At 43.1% G+C, this 10,038-nt stretch overlaps 1 pseudogene; it reads right to left on the bottom strand.

Moving 5' to 3' along the window:
* Positions 1 to 618, bottom strand: part of LOC102847574 — a 6,196-nt pseudogene extending 5,578 nt beyond the window's left edge.
* Between the last annotated feature and the right edge of the window lie 9,420 nt (positions 619 to 10,038).

Raw genomic sequence — 10,038 nt, forward strand, 5'->3', positions numbered from 1 at the left:
GCAGAAGCTTTCAACAGATCAAAATATGCGGTGCATTTAGGATGTTGGTCCTCTTGGACATGCTGCCACTGTTAAGTGTCATCAAGTAGACAACTCACAGTGACTTTCAACAATCCATTGTATAGGTGATCATCTTCTCTGGTTTTCCAAGGAACCCCAAACCTGCAGGTGGTGGGGTGTGCATCATCTCTTCCGTGTGGGCGGCCGGAGGGTGCACACCATCCCCCAGCGCAGGTTACTGGCAGGCGCTCACCATCTCCTGCGTGTCATCTCCCACGTGGGCAGCTGGCGTGCGCGGGCGACCGGTGAGCACGCATCCTCTCTTGGAGGGCGCATGTCATCTCGTGCGCAGGCAGCCGGTGGGGGTAGGTGCGCGTCATCCCCCAGAGCAGGCATCTGGTGGGCACACGTCATTTCGCGCGCAGGCAACCGGAGGGCTCGCATCATCTCTTGGTGGGTGCGCATCATCGCTCAGAGTACTCGCATCATCTCATGTGCAGGCAGCCAGTGGGCCAGCAGGCGTGCACCATCTTTTAGTGTGGGTGGCCGCCGGGCGCATGCCATCTTCCGTGCGGGTGGCTGATGGGTGCGAGCCATCTCCCAAGTATCATCTCCCATATGGACGGCTAGTGGGCATGCGTCATCTCGTGCGCGGACAACCTGTGGGCACATGCCATCTCTCAGTGTGTACGCGTCATCTCTCGGCAGGCGGGCGTCATCTCATTCACAGGCAGCTGGTGGAGGTGGGTGCGCGCCATCCCCCTGCACAGCCACCTGGCGGGCACACTTCATCTCTTGGCGTGCGTGTGCCATCTCGTGCGCAGGCAGCCAGCAGGTGCGCACCATCCACCAGCGCAGGGCGGCCATCAGGCATGCACCTTCTCCCACATGGGCAACTGGGAGGCCCGTGCCATTCCCCATTGCGGGCGACCGGCGGGCTCGCGTCATCTCGTGCGCGAGCGGCTGGTGGGCACACGCCATCGCCCGCGCGGGTGGCCGCCGGGTGTGTGCCATCTTCCTTGTGGGTGACTGGTTGGCACGAGCCACCTCCCGAGTGTCATCTCCCACACGGGCGGCTGGCAGGCTCCCACCATCCTGTGTGCAGGAAGCCAGCGGGTGTGCACCATCCCCCACGCAGGCGGCCGCTGGGGGAGTGCCATCTTCCATGTGGGTGGTCAGCGAGTGCAAGCCATCTCCTGCACGTCATCTCCCAGACAGGTGGCTGGCGGTCACTCTTCATCTCACGCGCAGAAGGCCAGTGTCCGCCCACTTCCCCTGCCGCCGCCATCTTGGCTCCAAGAATTCTCCTCAGAACAAGGACATTTTGCTGCAGTGTGACAGCTCTACCGCACCAGTCCTGGGGAGGCGGGTGCCCACCCTCCATCCTGGGCGAGGGATTCCATAGGTTCTGGCTGTGGGAGTTTCATGGAGCTGCAGTGCGGGCTCTGCGGGAGGGGGTTGGGAGCTGCGGCACTCACCCATTCTTCCTTGGAAATCCTTGGATTCCTGTTGTAGAGGGTCATAATGGCCCTTTTCCAGGTGGTCCGCTGCTCCCGCAGTTCGCCACATTGTCTCTGCCTCTGCTGCCATCTTAGATCTCTGATTCAGCATTTCTTAAGCTCAAGGAACGGAAGAACAAATTCAAACCTGTAGTTGCTATAATCAAGCATGCTTTAGGCAGAATATTAAATGATCCAGGAAGTATTAAAAGAAGATGGCAAGATTATACTGAGTCATTGTATCGAAAGGAATTGGGAGATACAGAAGAATTTAATGACATAACATTTGAGCAAGACCCTATGGTGATGAAGGAAGAAGTTGAATCTGCTTTGAAGGAAATAGCAAAAAATAAGGCCCAGGAATGGATGATACACCAATTGATGCATTTCAGCTAACAGATGCTGCCCTGCCTGTGCTAACCAAGCTGTGCCGAGAAATCTGGAGAACAACCACTTGGCCAACTGACTGGAAGAAATCTGTATTTGTTCCCATTCCAAAGAAGGGTGACCCAACAGAGTTTGGAAACTATGGAATGATATCATTGATTTCACTTGCAAGCAAGATTCTACTGAAGATTATCCAGAAACGACTGGAACAGCACATCAGCAGAGAACTGCCAGAAGTCTAGGCTGGGTTTAAAAGGAGTCATGCTACTATGGATATTGTAGCTTATGTTAGATGGATCTTAGCTGAAAGCAGGGAATACCAGAATAATGTATATCTGTGTTTAATTGATTATGCAAAGGTGTTTGCGTGGATCACAACAAACTGTGGCTGACCCTGAGAAGAATGGAAATCCCAGAACATTTAATCATGCTAATGCGAAACCTATACCAAGAGGCAGTCTTCAGAACAGAGCAAGGGAACACTGCATGGTTCAAAATTGGGAGGGGTGTACACCAGGGATGTATCCCATCTCCTTACCTTTTCAACCTGTATGCAGAGCAGATTATCTGAGAGGCTGGGATCTATGAGGAGAAGTGTGGCGTCAGGATTGGTGGAAGATCTATTAACAATCTGCGTTATGCAGATGACACAACCCTGCTTGCTGAATCTGAGGAAGACCTCATGCACTTGCTGCAGAGTGTCAAGGACTTCAGCCTTCAGTATGGACTGAGGCTCAATGTCAAGAAGACGAAGGTTCTCTCCACTGGACCAATTGGCAGTATTAGGATGGATGGCGAAGAGATTGAGATTGTTCACAGCTTCAGTATGCTTGGCTCCACGGTCAACACTCTTGGCAGTAGCATCCAGGAAATAAAAAAACGTATTGTGGTGGGAAAGTCTGCTGTTAGGGACCTCTCTAAAGTACTCAAGAGCAACGGTGTGTCTCTGGAGACTAAGGTGCGTCTGATACAGGCCATGGTCTTTGCAATCACTTGTTATGCATCAGAGAGTTGGACAATGATAAGGGAGCATAGAAGGAGAATTGATGCCTTTGAGCTATGGTGCTGGAGAAGAATATTGAACGTACCATGGACTGCCAAGAAAACAAACAGATTCATCCTGGAGAGGGTTAATCCAGTCTACTCCTTGGAGGTAAGGATTCTGGGGATTTGTCTGACATACTTTGGACATGCTGTAAGAAAGAACAGGTCCTTGGAGTGGGACTTCATACTTGGGAGAGTGGAGGGACAGCGCAGCAGGGGAAGACCCTCTATGAGGTGGATTGATTCAGTGACTGGGTAATTGTGATGTGTGTGTCAGAGGCAGTGCTGGCACAGGATAGAGGAGGGACTTGATGGCACATAATAACTACAACATCCCACGCTGCCTTTTGAAATCTTCTGCTCACCCCTTTAGTTTCTTGAATTCTTCCTTGTGCTTCTCTGTGATCCAGTGCAATATTCAGAGTTTTTTCTATATCCAATTTGTTCTTTTCTTCCTCCTCTGTTTTTGTAATGACCTTTTACACTCTTCCTGTATGATACTCTTGATATATCCCACAACTCATCTGGTCTTCGCTCATTAGTGTTCAAGGCCTAAAACCTGTTCCTTAGATGGTTCTGAAATTCAGGTGATATAGACTTAAGGTTGTATTTTGGTTCTCGTGGATTTGGTTTCATTTTGCTTAGCTTCACCTTGAACTTGCATATGAGTAGTTGGTGGTTTCTTCCACAATTAGCTCCTGGCCTAGTTTTCACTTTGCTAAGCTAAAAATATGGAAATGTATACAGATTTAGGGAACCAGAAAATACAGTCTTATATATGTTGGTACTATTTCTGTGACCTCGACAACCTTATGTACAATATTTATAATAGAATGAAATACTGCTGTTTCTTGCACCATCCTCATTGCTATATTTCATTGCTATATTTGAGCCTATCACTGTCCTATTCATCAGTGAGTGTTTCTCTTGTTAACCCTTAAGAAACATTTAAACATGATGTCCTAAACAAGTCTTGCTGTTCTCACTTTTAAAGGTTTTGGTTGTATTTCTTCTAAAGCAGATTTATTTGCTCTTCAAGAAGTCCACAATGTATTCACCAGTTTTTAGTTTGTTTTGGCATCCTTTCTTCTGTCTACTGTTTTCATTGTTCTTTTTTTCTTTTCTTTTTTTTTTTTTTTTGAGTGCTTGGAATTTTATTCTTTTTTTCCCCCTCCACTAATTTATTTACAAAATTTTAATACAAATTCAAACAGATTATTTCAATTTCCCTCACCCCACCACCCATCAAATTGTATAACCCAATGATTAATACCTTCTTCCCCCTGTACATCCACATACCTCTGCTTCCAGCCTCTCCCACCTCTCCTGGAACCTTATACTCATTCTACCACAACGGTGTTAAACAATATTTAACCTTATGGGACTGAGTTAATTTACTCAGCATAATGCTCTCCAGTCCTTCCCAAGTTAGGTAATAATTTACAAAGTTACTGCTCTTGGGTGTTGCATAGTATCCAATTATGTGAATATACCATCATTTCTCAGTCCATTCACTTGTGGTTGGACATTTGGTCTGTTTCCATGTTCTTACAATGGTGAATAAGGCTTCTAGTGTACAAATCTCAGTTTGTGCCTCAGTTCTCATAATCTCAGGGTATGTTCCAAGTAGTGGACTAGTTGGGTCATAAGGAATTTCTATGTTCAACTTTTTGAGGAAGTGCCAAACTGACTTCAAGTATGGTTGCACCATTTGACAATCCCACCAACAATGTATAAGAGTTCCTTTCTTGCCACATCCTCTCTAACATCTATTATTTTCTGCCCTGTTAAACTTTGCCACTATTACTGGAGGGAGATGGTACCTTACTCAAGTTGGATCAGAGACCAGGGAGTAGAGCCCAAAACCATAACTTTCATAAGAGGCAAACTGAGATCAAGGTTAGAAGCACTAGTCCAAAGAACACAGAGACTGCCAAATACAACCAGAAATGCACAATCTAAAGAGGATAAAATTGATGCATGGGACCTCCTAAAGATTAAATCTCTGTGCACATAAAAATCTTTTCCCAACAGGGTGAAAAAAAAAAACACCATACAGACTGGGAACAAACATTTGGTAATACCATCTCAAGATTCTTAGAACATTTTTTTATTATGTTTAGTGAACATCTACAGAGATTTTGGATTTCCATTCAAAAAACATTAAAAGAAAAAGTCATTGCTAGGTGGCTCTGTCACAAAATTGACAAATGCTACAAAATACTGCTTCTATTTTCCGTTTTCTTTAGACAAATATATAAGCAATACCAAAGAAAATAATCTAGATGTCATTGTGAGTCAGTGTATAGTATAAGAACTCTGAATACTGCTAAGTATTTTAGACCAAAAGAAGAATCTAACAGAACATTTACCAGAAACAAAACTTGCACATATTGTTGTATTATTGACCAATAAAATAGGCAAAAAATATATTATCAACATTATATGTGTCAAGTTTATAATATTTACTTTTATAAAGTCAATAAATATGAAGAGATAATAAAAAAGAGTCTATTTATAACAAAAATTTGCAGAATACTCCTGAGCCTCCACAGAAAAAGACTGATAACCCAATTACAAATTGGGCTAAAGACATGGAATGATTTTTCACAGAGGAAGATATTCAAATGGCAAATAGACACATGAAGAAATGTTCCAAATCACTGGCAATAAGAGAGATGCAAATCATTGTTCTATTTTCATATGTTTGTAAGATGATTGAAAAGATTGTGGATTGAGTCAGGTGTACCTTGGTTATCAGAGTGAGACAACTTTTTTTTAACTTTAAAGATATTTTTAACATTAGATTTCTCCAATGGAATGTATAATTTTATTTCTTGGCTACTGCCTCCATTAGTATAATTGTTGTCGAGTCGTAAAGGACTCATAGCGACCCTATGAACAAAATACCTGAACACTGTTCATAGAGTTTCCAGAGGCAAGCCATTTTGAAAGTGGATACCACTCCTGCTTCCACGCTTGTTTTAATTGGGAAGCTCCACCAAACTCTGTCCACAGTAGGTAAACATTATTGCATTTGGCACGTCTGTGTCACAGCATCATAGCAACCACTAGTTACCTCTGTAAAGTAATGCGCAGACCAGTGCTATACCACGTAGAAGAATGTTTGACAAAAAACCAATTTAAACCGGGCCTGAGTGCTGCAGATTAAAATCACCCATCGTTGGCTTGGTAGCATAATTTTCCACTGGGCCAATTTAGATCTCTCTATGTTGTTGTTGTTATTGTTGTTAAGTGCTGTGAGTCATAGACGACTCATAGCGACCCTATGAACGAAAAATCGGAGTACTGTTCATAGAGTTTCTGGAAGGAAGCCATTTTGGAATGCTTCCAAGCTCCAGTAGATGACTTTCAAACTGGTCTCTAGTGCCACGCTGCCTACCCTAATGGATTTTTCAATAGAAGGACTTATCACAAATACTTCGCTTCCCTTAGTGAATCAAGATTTCACCCTACAGCTCACCCATTCCAGCCAGCGGCTTCTGTACAACCATCTCCAGTAGGTGACTTTCAAACTGGTCTCCAGCGCCGTGCTGCCTACCCTAATGGATTTTTAAATAGAAATGAGTATAATTAGGAATATGAAATCCTTGGCAATTGTGCTTTCTTCACCATTTAACTTAATTCTGTCTATTGATGTAGTTTTGAAAATATTCATTTTCTTTACATTCAGATGTAATCCATAATGAAGGTTACAGTCTGACTGCAGTTAATAAATGTTTTAAGTCACCTTTATAGTCAGCAGGCAAAGTTGTGTTATCTGTATATTTCAGGTTCTTAATAATCAAGTCCTAGTTTCTTCTTTATATATTGTTCAGCTCCCTGGATGGTGAAAGAATACAGTGTTGCCAGTGTTTTCCCCAAAGTATGATGTCAGTCTGGAGACTAAGGTGCCCTTGATCCAGGCCATAGTCTGCAGTTATTTGCTACGCATCAGAAAACTGGGCATTGACTAGGGATCATAGAAGGAGAATTGAAGTCTTTGAGCTATCATGCTGGAGAAGGGTATTGAATATACATACCATGGACGGACAGGAGAACTAATTAGTTTCATCTTCGAGAGGGTAAAACCTGTCTGCTCCTTGGAGGCAAGCTTTGTCTGGCATACTTTATCTGGATCAGGCATATCTTAGTCTCTAGACTGACTTTGTTGCTCTTCAATACTTTGGAGATGTCTCTGACTGCAGACTTTCCCAATGCAATTAATCTTTTGATTTTCTGGCTGCTGGTACCAAGAATGTTAATTGTGGAGCCAAGCAAACTAAAGCTGTTAACAATCTCAGTCTCTTCACCACCTATCATGATGCTGTCCAATGGTGAGAATCTTTGTTTTCGTGATGTTGAGCTTCAGCCCATACTGAAGGCTGCAGTCCTTCACCTTCTGCAGAAATCGCTTCCGGTCTATGATCATTTATTTCCCCATACTCTTTAGGTGCTAGGCTCAGATATCATATAAAGCCCTTGAAAGATTTGGAGAACCAATACTTCTAATGTCTTCCACAGATTAGAGAATAAGGAAGTCAGAGTCTAGGAGGACATATGAGGCACATGTAAATTAGCACCTCCCTTCCTGAACTTAACAGTTTACTTTCTCTCACTTCCTCAATACTAAACCAAAATATGTTGCTCTAGAGTAGATACTTGCTTATGGCAATCTGTTGTTGTTGTTGTTGTTATGTCCCGTTGAGTTGCTTGTGACTCATAGCGACCCTTGTACAACAGCCCTAAACTCTGCTCTGTCCTGTGCCAATCACACTGTCTTAGATACACCTACCCCTATTACCCCAGTCACTGAATCAATCCACCTCATAGAGGGCCTTCCTCTCCTGCACTGTCCCTCCACCCTACCAAGCATGATGCCCCTCTCCAAACACCAGTCCCTTCTTACAGCATGTCCAAAGTATGTCAGACGAAGCCTCAGGATCCTTACCTCCAAGGAGCAGCTCGTTTTAAACCTCTCCAGGTTAAGCCTGTGTTTTCTTAGCAGTCCATGGTACACTCAGTACTCTTCTCCAGCACCACAGCTCAAAGGCATTAATTCTCCTTCTATCCTCTCTAGTCATTGTCCAACTCTCTGATGCATAACAAGTGATAGCAAAGACCATGGCCTGTATCAGACACACCTTAGTCTCCAGAGAGACACCATTGCTCTTCAGTACTTTGGAGAGGTCCCTAACAGCAGACTTTTCCATCGTAATACGTCTTTTAATTTCCTGAGTGCGGGTGCCAAGAATGTTGACTGTGGAGCCAAGTAAACTAAAGCTGTGAACAATGTCAATTTCTTCACCATCCATTCCTGATGCTGCCAGTTGGTTGAGTGGTGAGAATCTTTGTCTTCTTGATATTGAGCCTCAATCCATATTGAAGGCTGCAGTCCTTGACCTTCTGCAGCAAGCACTTCAGGTCCTCCTCAGTTTCAGCAAGCAGGGTTGTGTCATCTGCATAATGCAGATTGTTAATAGATCTTCCACCAATCCTGACCCCACATTTCACCTCATAGAGCCCAGCCTCTCAGATATACTGCTCTGCATATAGGTTGAAAAGGTATGGAGACAGGACATATCCCTGGCGTACACCCCTCCCAATTTTAAAACCATGCAGTTTTCTCTTGCTCTGTTCTGATGACTGCCTCTTGATCCAAGTAAAGGTTTCACATTAGCATGATCAAGTGTTCTGGAATTCCCATTCTCCTCAGAGTCAGCCACAGTTTATTATGATCCACACAGTCAAATGCCTTTGCATAATCAGTGAAACACAGATAGACATTCCTCTGGTGTTCCCTGCTTTCAGCTAAGATCCATCTAACATTAGCTACAATATCCTTAGTACGACGGCCTCTTCTAAACCCAGCCTGGACTTCTGGCAGTTCTCTGCTGATGTGCTGTTCCAGTCATTTTTGGATAATCTTCAGTAGAATCTTGCTTGCATGTGAAATCAATGATATTGTTCTATAGTTTCCACCCTTCTTTGGAATGGGAACAAATATAGAACTTGTCCAGTCAATGGTTGTTCTCCAGATTTCTTTGCACAATGTGGTGAGCATGTCCAAGGCAGCATCTGTTAGCTGAAATATGTCAATTGGTATACCATCTATTCCTGGGGCCCTATTTTTTGCTGTTTCCTTCAAAGCAGCCTGAACTTCTTCCTTCATCACCATAGGCTATTGCTCCTATGTTATTTCAGGAAATTCTTCTGTGTCTGCCAATTCCTTTCGATACAGTGACTCAGTATATTCTTTCTAGCTTCTTTTAATACTTTCTGGATCATTTAATCTTCTGCCTAAGGCATGCTTGATTATAGCAACTCGAGGTTTGAATTTGTTCTTAAGTTCCTTGAGCTTAAGAAATGCTGAGCAAGTTTGGCCCTTTTGATTTTCTGACTCCAGCTCCTTGCACATTTCATTGTAATATTTTGCTTTGTCATTCCGTGCTGCCTTTTGGAATCTTTTGTTCAGCTCTTTAGTATCTCGAATTCTTCCTTGTGCTTTGGCTTCTCCGCACCCCAGTGTAATATTCAGTTTCTTCTGACAGCAATCTAGTGTGTTAAAAAACACACCATCTCATAGGGCTTTCACAACTGTGTTCTTTATTTTGTTAATGTATTTTTTTACTGTGTTTTTCAACAGTTCAGTCAAGTGTTTATCATGTACTAGTGCTTCTCTCATCTAACTCTATAGCATATGCAGTATTCATTATCTGTTGATGTGACAGCAGTGGTTTTGTTGTTAGTAGTACTGCTTTTTGTTATATGTGTTGTTCTTGTTGAAGAGGACTTGAAGTACTTAGGAAGATCAAGGACTCTAGTTTTCAGTGTGGACTGTACTTTAATTAAATGAAACAGATATCCTCACAACTGGATCACAAAGTAGTGTAGGTGGAGAAAAGATTGAAATTGTCAAAAATTTAAGTTTATTTGGATCCACACTAGACACTCTTGGTGGCAATGGGTAAGAAATCAAAACACATATTACAACAGACAAATTGATTGCAACGAACTCCTTTAAAGTGCTAAAGAGCAAGGATGCCAGTTTAAAGACTGATTCAAAACATGGTATTTTAAATTATTTTATATGCATGCGAAAGGTGAA

This window comes from Elephantulus edwardii, unplaced genomic scaffold (assembly GCF_000299155.1).
Source record: "Elephantulus edwardii isolate Elephantulus edwardi_28Jun2011 unplaced genomic scaffold, EleEdw1.0 scaffold00313, whole genome shotgun sequence".
Lineage (NCBI taxonomy): Eukaryota > Metazoa > Chordata > Mammalia > Macroscelidea > Macroscelididae > Elephantulus > Elephantulus edwardii.